This window comes from Phalangium opilio, unplaced genomic scaffold (assembly GCF_054372755.1).
Source record: "Phalangium opilio isolate 3A_F unplaced genomic scaffold, DU_Popi_V2 ptg000500l_1, whole genome shotgun sequence".
NCBI classification, from domain to species: domain Eukaryota; kingdom Metazoa; phylum Arthropoda; class Arachnida; order Opiliones; family Phalangiidae; genus Phalangium; species Phalangium opilio.
In genome coordinates, this window is record NW_028324238.1 from 486091 (window position 1) to 499362 (window position 13272).

Here is a 13272-nt window from a genome sequence, read left to right on the forward strand (position 1 = left end):
AAACACAACATAACGACAAACGGTATAAATGGTATACACCAAATTAAATGGTGTCATAAGAAAATAATATATAGCTCCCTATTTTTCTTATGGTGGTGTATAAAGATTAATGAACGAAAACGATGTATTACGTAATTACCATTTTTAACACCATGTTTAATTAAACATTCTTTCAAAATTTGTATAAGTAATATCAAAATTTTAAGAAGGGATTTTGTAAGGAAGGGTGAAGTGGAAAATGCAGTGATTTTTTAGTGATTCTTCAACTAATTATAAGACCATTCTGCATAGTGAAACATTCAGGAAATATCTCCGAGTGATTTTAAAATTCATATTAGGTTCAGATTTAAAGGATAATTTTGAAATAAGCACCTCCGACCAATCAGGTAACGCCCTGCCTTCCTATTGACAAAATTCTCGTGGCACGCTCCATGCCAAATGAAATTTATCACGAGATTTGATAAAAGTTGCTCGCGATGTGACATACAATCGTGGCGCGAGATGTAGAGCGTGCAACGGGAATTTTGTTAACAAGAAGGCAGGGCGTTACGCGATTGGTCAGAGAGGCTTATTTCAAATTATCCTAAAAATCTGAACCTAATTTGAATTTTTAAATCATTCGCAGATATTTCCTGGATGTTTCACTATGCAGAATGATCTTATAATTAGTAGAAGAATCGATAAAAAAATCACTTAAATTTCCAATTCACCCTCCCTTTAAGATGACACGAAGGGAGTAGTTGCCAACTTTCAATATCTAAATACTGTGTTACAACAAGGCCTGTATTTTATTTTTTGTAATGTTGTGTTAAAAGTTTATATTTACTACTTGGTTGCCTCGCACCTAACATACTTCATGGGGCATCGTCACAATACATACATCCTTGCATTGGCCTTAACCAACCGCATTAGCATTTTCATCTAAATATTTCCATACACGTAAAGACAAATTTAAATATTGCGTCTACAAAAGATAAACAAAACCAAAAAAAAAGGCGAAACTGAAACTTCAAAGCGATCAATATCTAAACGAGGAAAATGCCGAGCATCGCGCCAAGAATATGAATGTCAAGGACTTCCGCAAACTCGTTGCGAGCAGCAACCAGATACTAGAACAACTGCTAATGTTCCTAGGCGGTTTCCTGGCGGTCTGCCTTATGTTATACTCGTTTTAATCCTGAATAAAAAATTCTTATCTACGAACTAGAAAACGGGTCCAAAATAAACAGCAAATTCCATTCCACGACATGTAACGTTTTAACGAAAAAAAAAAAATAAATAAATAACCAAGTACACTAAATACTCCGAGCCTCTCTCTACCCCACCCCCTGTTGTAAGTAACCTTGTATAAATATTCAAATTAGGAATTCTGCCTGCAAAATACTTCCGGGGTATAACGTTCGCCTCTTTCTGATTGCCAAATGTTCAAGCGGCTGTTGGATGAACGTTGGTTTTTCTGGTACACCCAAGGCGTGGGGATGCTGTCAGGCTCAGTTCACTTGTTTTACAAAAATATTTTAAGTTAAGACCTTGGTCTATATTCCATGTGGTGCAGGGCAACAGACACCGGATGTATAATGCGTGAAATGATATGATGATGTCGTTATAATTGTTGTTTTAAATTCCATGTACTTCAATTATGAGATTATAAAGCATTGAAGTGATTAAGATTTTAAATAACATATGATTTAGAGAAATATTTACCGAGATAGGCCTTATGATGTCGGGGTATGAAATGATATTGGCTTACAAGTAACGAGTATGTCAGCATCCAAGTTAACATACACACCAACAACTTGTTCATAAATATTGTAGAGTAGCTAAGCTACCCGACCGTTTTAAGTTACTAGATACACTACAACTAAAAAGTCTTTGCCCTTATGAAATATCTGCATGATGTTTTTGGGTACAAAAACTAACATCTTTCAATTGTTCCAAATTTGTTTCATTGGGCAGATGTATGAGTATAAACCAAGTTAGGAATGATTCCGCAAGCTTGCCATAGTGATTGGTTATGTTGGTGTTTTAAGGTGATAATGGATTTATGCTAATAAGAATATAAATATAAGAGTTGAGGTTTACATGGGACAAGTTTCAAATTCACTAAAACTATTCTTAATTAGGGGTCTAGATTAAAGGCCGACTTCCATCGAAAAGAGTTCTAGCGAACTGAAAACCGAGCATCGAGACTAACAATGGAGCGACCGTGCCGATTTTCGAATCCCCGCAGGGGTAAAAGATGGAAGGGTTCTAGCTAACTGAAAGCCGTGCAATGTGGTTCTAGCGAACTGAAGATACACAATAGAGAATTTCCTTCAGGGGAAAGCAAAAATTAGAGAGGTAATAAATTTAAAAGGATTTCTATTGTTCATCTTCAGTTCGCTAGAACCACATTGCACGGCTTTCGGTTAGCGAGAACCCTTCCATCTTTTGACCAAGCGGGGATTCAAAAATCGGCACGGTCGCTTCATTGTTAGTCACGATGCCCGGTTTTCAGTTCGCTAGAACCCTTTTCGATGGAAGTCGGCCTTTAAGAAGTTATTTACAGACTTAATAATTAGGGTACAAAACAGACACACAGTTTCAAATTGAAATATTATTGGCGAATTTTAAAAACAAGGATATCCGTTTCCTTTATAAAATAACTAAAAGCGAGATATATCCTTATCTTACAAATAAAAAAATTGGAGCGAAATTTTGATAGGGAATCAATTAATATTAAAAGCCAAACAATTCTTTAGTGAAATTTGAGATAGCAAATTTGATCCAATTCAACCAAGATTTATATAGTATATCGAAATTTTTATTAAAATTAAATATAATTTTCTAAATTTTGCTGCAAAACAAACCATCCATTGTTTTTGAAAAAAATTTACAATTAGAACGTCCTCGTCCTTGAGGCCTTGGCTCAACGTCATTAAGCATAAAAAATTCGTAATTGGATTCTTAAAATGAGGAGAAAAAATTCATGATTGAAAGCTTTAAAGTATTTGATTTCAACAAAGTTATGAAGGAATGTTTCGGTGATTAAGCTGATGGTTTTAAAGTTCAGATAATTTATATTATGTCATGTGATGAAATATTACGGGGTTCCCGAGTTTGTTTGTGAATTTTCAATGGACCCTGAATATTAGATTGATGATTATGGTTAAATTATGCCATTGCAAGTTGCTTCTCAGATAAGAAGTATGTTTTTATTTTGATTTACGCGTTATAGCAAATTTCCGTCTTATATTCCCACAGAAAAACCGGATTTTTTTGCGAGGAAAAAAAACCACGTGACTTGATCATGTCAATATTGAGGGGATAAATTGTATTGCCAAAGCTGAAGTATTCTAATATGGTGGTCAAAACCGAGGTAAGTGATAAGATAGCGTGACGTCTATAAAATATTATTAGCAGATCTCAATGGAGAAAAATAAGTGATTAAAAAGGATGAATAAATTAATTAATTAGTGGGTAGTTAGTAAGATCGTAATTACATGATTCTGCTATATAAGGCCAATAAATGCTTGTCAAAAATCGCAGTGTTTCAGTGAAAAATCGCAGTGTTTCAGTGAAAAATCGTAGTGTTTCAGTGAAAAATCGTAGTACTTCAGTGAACAATCGTAGTGCTTATGTCAAAAATCGTAGTGCTTATGTCAAAAATCGTAGTGCTTATGTCAAAAATCGTAGTGCTTATGTCAAAAATCGTAGTGTTTATGTCAAAAATCGTAGTGCTTATGTCAAAAATCGTAGTGCTTATGTCAAAAATCGTAGTGTTTATGTCAAAAATCGTAGTGTTTATGTCAAAAATCGTAGTGTTTATGTTAAAAATCGTAGTGTTTATGTTAAAAATCGTAGTGTTTATGTCAAAAATCGTAGTGTTTATGTCAAAAATCGTAGTGTTTGTGTCAAAAATCGTAGTGTTTGTGTCAAAAATCGTAGTGTTTGTGTCAAAAATCGTAGTGTTTGTGTCAAAAATCGTAGTGTTTGTGTCAAAAATCGTAGTGTTTGTGTCAAAAATAGTAGTGTTTGTGTCAAAAATCGTAGTGTTTCAAACGCTAGTGAAATTCACTGAAAACGAAGCAATATGCTTCAAGGGTATCAGAAACTCAAGATTTTTACTAGAAATTGCCTGAGGTATAGTTGCAACAATAATGCCAATTTCCATCGAGCAATTTTATAAAAGGAACAGTAAGTGTTTGCTTAATGCTTCTAGACTGCTAGCAGTCAACATATAATGCAGCCAAAACTTTGGTAAAAAATTAATAAATTGTAAACCCAGTTAATAAATGCACACCCTTTTTAAAATAAATTTTCAGCCTCCACGTTTGTACAGTACAGTACACTTCTGTCATGGTGAAAGCGTTCTTTTTCCCGCGCTTTTTCTACCCCCCGTCGCGTTCCCTTTCCTTTCTTATGCCTCTCTTCCCTATGATTTCGACGCTTACCAAGTCAACCTGTTCCCACCTGCCCGGGCATGTTCGCTCTCGAATAACATCTACAGTTCAGTACCGTTTTCCGACTCATCAACGATGACTAAGTTTTAAGATAAGATAAAAAGAAATAAATTCCGGGCTAAAAGAAATCATTTTTATGAACCCCTTTACTGTGTTTGAAGTGGTAACGCGATTTTTCACTTTGCCCAGAATTGCTTTATGACAACGATAGGATTCCACGCAGATAGTGGTAGTTTTAGTTAACTTCTAATCTTGAATTTTAAAAAATTTCAAGACCAATAGTTTTTTTTATGAGAAGGATAAAACAGTAGTATAGTTTTTAAATTAAATTTACATGCTAAGTCTTTACCGGGATTTCAATTATATTAAATTGAAGGATTTTTATTTCATTTTTTGGTTTTTATAGTTTATAAACCTTTGAAAAACCTATTTTCCTGTATTCATAATTTTTCACAGAAATATCAATAATATATTCATAATTTTTCACAGATATTTTCAGGATTTTTCACGGATATTTCCCATTTTCCCTGGTATTTTCACGAATATATCCCTGTATTTTCAGTTGATTTTTCACGAATATTTTCCTAATATTTTCAGGATTTTTCACGAATATTTTCCTAATATTTTCAGGATTTTTCACGAATATTTTCCTAATATTTTCAGGATTTTACACGAATATTTTCCTAATATTTTCAGGATTTTACACGAATATTTTCCTAATATTTTCAGGATTTTACACGAATATTTTCCTAATATTTTCAGGATTTTACACGAATATTTTCCTAATATTTTCAGGATTTTACACGAATATTTTCCTAATATTTTCAGGACTTTACACGAATATTTTCCTAATATTTTCAGGATTTTACACGAATATTTTCCTAATATTTTCAGGATTTTACACGAATATTTTCCTAATATTTTCAGGATTTTACACGAATATTTTCCTAATATTTTCAGGATTTTTCACGAATATTTTCCTAATATTTTCAGGATTTTTCACGAATATTTTCCTAATATTTTCAGGATTTTTCACGAATATTTTCCTAATATTTTCAGGATTTTTCAAGAATATTTTCCTAATATTTTCAGGATTTTTCAAGAATATTTTCCTAATATTTTCAGGACTTTTCAGGAATATTTTCCTAATATTTTCAGGATTTTACACGAATATTTTCCTAATATTTTCAGGATTTTTCACGAATATTTTCCTAATATTTTCAGGATTTTTCACGAATATTTTCCTAATATTTTCAGGATTTTTCACGAATATTTTCCTAATATTTTCAGGATTTTTCACGAATATTTTCCTAATATTTTCAGGATTTTTCAAGAATATTTTCCTAATATTTTCAGGATTTTTCACGAATATTTTCACGGATATTTCCAAGATTTTCCCTGGGTTTTTCACATATATTAGAGCAATATTCCTGAAATTCTGAATTTTCACCAAATATATTCAATATTTCTAAAGTTTCAACTTAAAACATTTTTTGAAATAAACATAGGAAACTTATTTTTCTGAAGGTTATAAATAATGAACCCTACGTTTTTAGCTCTTTGCCATTTTAACTCATTATTTAAAAATAAATAAATAATACGTAAAACCTGCTTAGTTAGTGTGGTGAAACTTCAACTCTTCGTAAGTTATATGAATAGTGGATAATTACGTATAAACAACGTACACAAAGTTATTTATTAAAAGCAAATAGTACGTAAATTATTTATAATGTAGTCTCGCTTGCATTTCTTTCTCCCATGATAATAAAAATAAACATAATTTATGGCAATAAGCGAGGCCAAATCCAGTGTTGACTAATTTACAAATGAATATAATTTACTGAAATGAAAATCTCTAAGAAACCAGTTTTTTCTTTAGATATCCTGGAAATACATCTTGTTTTCGTCTACATTCATTTATCCTCCTAGGTTTAACGTGTTCAAACAAGCCTTTCGAAAACAACCTTATACTTTCTCTAAACTGCAATTTTTTTTGAACTTTACAAATTTTAATTTTCAACTACACTTTTGCCCATTGTGGACTGATAAATACGAGGGGCTGATCACTTCCAAAAATATGTACACTCGATTTCAGATTTCAAAAAATTCGTAATGATTTCTAAAGATTTGAAAAATTTCAGAAATTTTTACAATTTTCATAAATTTCAACAAAATTTAGTAAGATTTCAAACAAAGATGGAAAAATTTCATGATTTCAGCAGAGATTTCAATATTTCCATAGAAGTTTTACAATTTCAACAGATTTCAAAAAAATTCCAGAAATTTCAACCAAGATTTCATAAAATTTCAAGAAATTTCAACCAAGATTTCATAAAATTTCCAAAAATTTCAACCAAGCTTTCATAAAATTTCCGAATTTCAACTAAAATTCTCGAAGATTTCAACTAAGATTTGAAGATTTAAACTAACATTTCGAGATTTCAACTAAGATTTCCAAAAATTTCAAGATTTAAAAATTTCAACCAAGATTTCAAGATGTTGGAAATCTGATTTCATGGGCATTTGTACACTCAATTTCACAAGTGATCAGCCCCGCGGATAAATATCCAAGACAAAAATTGAAATGAAATTTTACATCGTATTTTCGTCTCCATTCATTTATCATCCTTAGTTTAAAGTGTCCAAGCAAGCATTTCGAAAACAACCTCATACTTTCTCTGAGCTGTACATTATTTTGAACTTCAAAAATTTGGAATTTTCGACTACACTTTTGCTCATTATTATAGACTGAGAAATTCAAATATCCAACGCCAAGAATTGAAATGAAATTTCACATCGTATTTTCGTCTCCATTCATTTATCCTCCTTAGTTTAACGTGTCAAAACAAGCCTTTCAAAAACTACCTCATACTTTCTCTAAACTGTCAATTTATGAAACTTTAGAAATTTGAAGTTTTCAACTAAATCTTTGCCCATTATAAGAGCCTGTGAAATATGCATAGGTAGGTAACAATGGAAAATATACCAGGTATTTTTCACCCACCTGGTCAGAATATATCGACAAAATATAAGCTTTACTCGACGCCCCCTGTTGAGAATATGGAAATGTGCCGGAGCCTATTGCTACAAAGTAACACACTGACAGGTAAAATACTACCATTGAGGTGGTTACAGCCACTTTTAAAATCTTAGAAGAACTAAGATCGTGTCGAGACAAGAAACGTAAGAACGCTTCGTTTCCACCCAAAATTCAAAAAACAAAATGAAGTTCTCAGAATATCTTAGCTCGGAGCCTCCGAGATGATCTAGGCCCGTGCCTATTGCGAAGCGAGAATATTTTTTTAACTAACTTAGTTCGCCGTGTTTTCTCGCTTGGGGGCGCTTTTAGCTTCGTAAAATAAAAATAAGTTCAGTCTCGTGACCCCGTCGACTGCTACAATATTAGGGCAAGGCATAGACGTTGAGCGGTGAAGCCGAGGCCGCGGATAGTAAGAAAATGTTTTAGAAAATTTCCGAAGACCTTTTATTAAACAATCATGCCAAAGAAGTAAAGGATTAAAAAGCTAAGGTTATGAAGGAGTAAAAAATTCTCTTATGGTATAATAAAACTGAAGTTTTGTTTTTCTAAAACAAACAACAATGTTAAAATCTCATAATTAATTTTGTTGTCCACACAATCTAACCAAAAGATTCAATAAAATGTGAATATACCCTAAAACAATAACGTTAATTTAAGGGTGTAACCTTTCTCTTTCATAAAATTTTTATAATTGGCCCCTAAAATATCAACGACAATTTATGGAAGACCCCCTCTGCAACTGTAATAAGAGCGCCATCTAGTACACAAATTGGGTGAAAATATTTCCTCTATGAAACTGGATATTTCCCCACATAAAAATCTACACGCACGGGCCTAGGTATCTCGGAGGCTCCGATCGGACTGAAAGAAGGCCATATACATTGATCGCAGTTAAGTTTATCTAACTGACATTGCCCAATACATTTATTTCGAGGGTGTAGAGTAATTGCTAGCTAGCTAGGGTGAATTTTTGTGTAAAAGAGCGAGAGCAAGGCCACGTGATGCGAGTCTAACGAACCCCGGGCCAAATGATAAAGTACTACTAGAACACGGACGGAGATCCTTTTCTGGTGGGCATGTTCTAACAAGTTTCCTTCTGATACATTTTCAAACTACCACCCTCTCCTCCAGGGTTTTCTTAACGAGTAAATAGACTAGGCCTAGAAGATGCTTGTTTTTTGTTCAAAATAGTGTATAAAATAATGAAATTTAAAATTTTCAATGTTAAATAATATAAGTTTCATGTAGGACCCATTTTTAGCCTGAATTCCGTTCAGAACTTTGTGTTAACAGTTTAAATTAAAATGGTATGAGTCATTTTTGCTATTTTCTATAATGGATTGTAACTAAGATATTTTAAAAGATATTTGGCATAACATGATATAAATTCGAAATGAAGATACGCGAAAAATTTGTAATTATAAAAAAAGAGACAAATAATTAATTTCGTGGGCCTAAAAATAAAATTACTATTGGAAAAATATGTTAGCTTATTGTAAGCAAAGTTTAAACGTTATATTAGACGATTTCATTAATTCTAAAAGTAAGGCAAACTGAAACATCACAGGCGGAGTACCGCCATCTTGGGTTATTTTCCTCGCGCTAAGAAGCACCGCTAGAGGCAGTGCGAATTAGCAAGCCTCCCACGTGTAGTGAACTTGGGCTCCGTCTGGCGTTGCCTCTTGGTGCCATACGCCATAGAAAATAACCTAATAAGGCAGCCTCCCGCCTTTATTAATTAATGAAATGGTCTATTACAGGGTTAATACAACTTTCAGAAAACTGATTTCCCTGTTTTTTTTTTCAGGGTTTGTCCCTTATATTTCCCTGATTTTTTTAGGGTTTGTCCCTTATATTTCCCGGGTTTTTTTCCAGGGTTTCTCCCTTACATTTCCCGGGTTTTTTTACAGGGTTTCTCCCTTACATTTCCCGGGTTTTTTTTTCCAGGGTTTCTCCCTTACATTTCCCGGGTTTTTTTTCCAGGGTTTCTCCCTTACATTTCCCGGGTTTTTTTACAGGGTTTCTCCCTTACATTTCCCGGGTTTTTTTTCCAGGGTTTCTCCCTTACATTTCCCGGGGTTTTTTTACAGGGTTTCTCTCTTACATTTCCGTTTATTTCCAGGGTCTCTCCCTTACATTTCCCTGTTTATTTCCAGGGTCTCTCCCTTACATTTCCCGGGTTTTTTTTCCAGGGTTTCTCCCTTACATTTCCCTGTTTATTTCCAGGGTCCCTCCCTTACATTTCCCTGTTTATTTCCAGGGTCCCTCCCTTATATTTCCCTGTTTATTTCCAGAGTTTCTCCCTTACATTTCCCTGTTTATTTCCAGAGTTTCTCCCTTATATTTCCCTGTTTATTTCCAGAGTTTCTCCCTTACATTTCCCTGTTTATTTCCAGGGTTTCTCCCGTACATTTCCCTGTTTATTTCCAGAGTTTCTCCCTTACATTTCCCTGTTTTTTTCCAGGGTCTCTCCCTTATATTTCCCAGGTTTTTTCCGCATATATGGAGTATTGACAATGAGAGTGGTTTATTAACAGGTAATTTTTCCTAAAAACTCTAAATTTCCCAGGTTTACCTCGTCACTATGAACCCTGTATTAACCATAATAACCAATCCCAAAATCAATCTGACACAATAAATTGAATATTCAAGGCCATTACGCGTGCGCTAAGATAAAATTTCCCTTGTCACCATGCAGGGTGCTAGAGTCAGCGAGAAAAATAACCTTTCCTTTCTTCATAGTTGGCCCTGATTAATATATTATTCAAATTTTGGCACGCGCCCGACTAGGTTACTGGAAACTAAAGCAATAGGAGGTAGAAATTAAAAGGGGGTGACGCAGCGTATCTACCCATTTCCTGCCTTAAACCTCCCAACACTTAACAGTTGTATAAATAGGCTCGAAAGCTTACGCTCCAAACGGCGTTACGCAAGAACTTTGCTCGTTTTGCTTTAATACGTTGCACAAAAAAAAGATGTTTGCAATAATAGTTATAAAAGAGCACGCGACAATATTCAAAATATTTTACTAATAATATTATATACAAGCGTGGGATAGATTCGAACCCGTGTTGAAAAATTAAATCGGAACAGGATGTTGTCGGTAAGAACAGTGGAATCAGTTTTAAATATAAACAAAAAAATTGCGGCGAACTTCAATAATAGGGATGGCGAAACATTGACGTGATATGCCCTTGCTTTTAATAAAACCATAAGTTTATATAAAAATATCTTCCATAAGTATGACACTACCTATAGTATCTATTAGAGATGGGCCGATACCGATCCCATATCGGTATCGGTACCGATATTTGACTTTAACCGATATATCGGTATCGGTAAAAAATGAACCGATATTTCTACCCGATATTTTTTAAGGAAAAATATCGGTTCATTTTCAACCAATACCGATATATCGTTTAAAGTCAAATATCGGTACCAATACCGATATGGGATCGGTATCGGTTCATTTTCAACCAATACCGATATATCGTTTAAAGTCAAATATCGGTACCAATACCGATATGGGATCGGTATCGGCCCATCTCTACAACCTATATTATAGCATCTATTTTCTTATTGATATCGGTTAATATATCGGTATCGGTTTAATATCGGTTTATTCGAAGGATCGGGTAAAATATCGGTATCGGTACGTATCGGTTTCCCAAGTATCGAATGATATCGGTATCGGTTAAAACTGGTATCGGCCCATCTCTAGTATCTATACGTCGTAATGCCATAGATTTACTGTGAGCTAGTTCGAAAACGACAAGCGAGAATTGACTACACTAAGTTAATTTTGCAGTCTATCTTCCTATTTATTAGAGAGGGCCGATACCAGTTTTAACCGATACCGATCTCTTTCGATACTTGGGAAACTAATACGTACCGATACCGATATTTTACCCGATCCTTCGAATAAACCGATATTAAACCGATACCGATATATATTAACCGATATCAATGAGAAAATAGATGCTATAATATAGGTTGTAGAGATGGGCCGATACCGATCCCATATCGGTATCGGTACCGATATATCGGTATCAGTTAAAAATGAACCGATATTTTCTTTAAAAAATATCGGGTAGAAATATCGGTTCATTTTTAACCGATACCGATATGACGGTTAAAGTCAAATATCGGTACCGATACCGATATGGGATCGGTATCGGTCCATCTCTAAATTTATTCTGTATTAAGCCTTTGACAACGCCTCACCAGGCGTCGCTTTACGACAATCTATGACGTCTTACCCACCCCTCACTTCATGACAAGCTCTTAGAAACCAGTGACAGACTTATGGAATATATCTTATGATAAAACTGAATATCGGATTCCTCCATTAAGAACTGTATTCAATCAGAGATAAATTTAATTTTAGAAGTAGGAATGGAGAACAGAGTAATCTGGGTGCGCGTGAAAGGGGGGGGGGTATGAAAAGAGGCGGGTCATATCGACAGAGGTAAAAAGGAATTACGTATTTTTTGCCGTCCCCGTCAGCAACGTCATCAAAACGTAGTTTAAGTGAGCCAATAAGATAATTTAAACTTTTCGTTACGTGTTGGAGGGAGGGGCTCTATTCTGGGCTATGTGTCGGACTGAAGTAAATACTAACCGTTCTCCATTCCTACTTCTAAAATTAAATCTATCCCTGATTCAATGTAATTATAACTGCTTCAAAGCGTTAATTATTTTTGAAAATAAATCACATTATTAAAATTTACCATTTTAATATTAGTTTAATTTTCAAAAATATCTTGAAATTCATACAGTCTTATCACAAGGTGATATTATTCGAACATACAATAGAAATAAATGGAAAAAATTGATATATTTTTCGAGTTGTTAATAAAGTTTGCGAATACATTTTTCTATATTTGAGCCCTTCAAATCTGCACTTCAATTCGGTAAACTAGTGATATTTTTCGAACTGTTGATAGACGTGACATTTGTCTATTTGCGCATGCCCTTTGACTCTGCTCTTCATTTTAGTCAACTATGAGAACATACCAGCAGTTCAAATGAAAATTTGAAGTCATTTCGGTTTTAATTTTTGATGCATCTAACTACAATGTTAAAGCAGACATGACAATCATGAGCAATTATATTTTCTAGGGGCCTACTCATTAGTTCACTTTCAGCAATTTAAATTAAACAAATAACTTAACTGAAAATTCAACCTTATCAAGCTTTTAAATAACACGACCCATATACTGTATTATCTGAGTTTTAATTAGTGAGCTAAATATCATCGCGCACTTGTCGATAAGAGCACAAACTTAGCACTTGTCAGCTTTAATTATTTGATAACTGATATTGACAATATTTTTATATCAAGTAGGCCACGAGTTTTGCTTACAGATTAATGGTTTTGGGGGTTTTTTTTTTATTATTTGCAGGGTGACAAAGGGAAATTGGTGTTAAATTTAGTAGAATTTAAGAAATTGGTTTAAAATTTAGTAGAATTTAAGAAATTGGTTTAAAATTTAGTAGAATTTAAGAAATTGGTTTAAAATTTAGTAGAATTTAAGAAATTGGTTTAAAATTTAGTAGAATTTAAGAAATTGGTGTAAAATTCAGTAAATTTTAAGAAATTGGTGTAAAATTCAGTAAATTTTAAGAAATTGGTGTAAAATTTAGTAAATTTTAAGAAATTGGTGTAAAATTCAGTAAATTTTAAGAAATTGGTGTAAAATTTAGAAATTTTTAAGAAATTGGTGTAAAATTTAGAAATTTTTAAGAAATTGGTGTAAAATTTAGAAATTTTATAAGAAATTGGTGTAA

The 13272-nt window shown here is 33.4% G+C and overlaps 1 protein-coding gene across 2 annotated transcripts in view; it reads right to left on the reverse strand.

Moving 5' to 3' along the window:
- The window catches only part of LOC149591758 (uncharacterized), a 48253-nt gene that overhangs the window by 31151 nt on the left and 3830 nt on the right, over positions 1-13272 (reverse strand). The gene's annotated exons all lie outside the window — the stretch shown is intronic.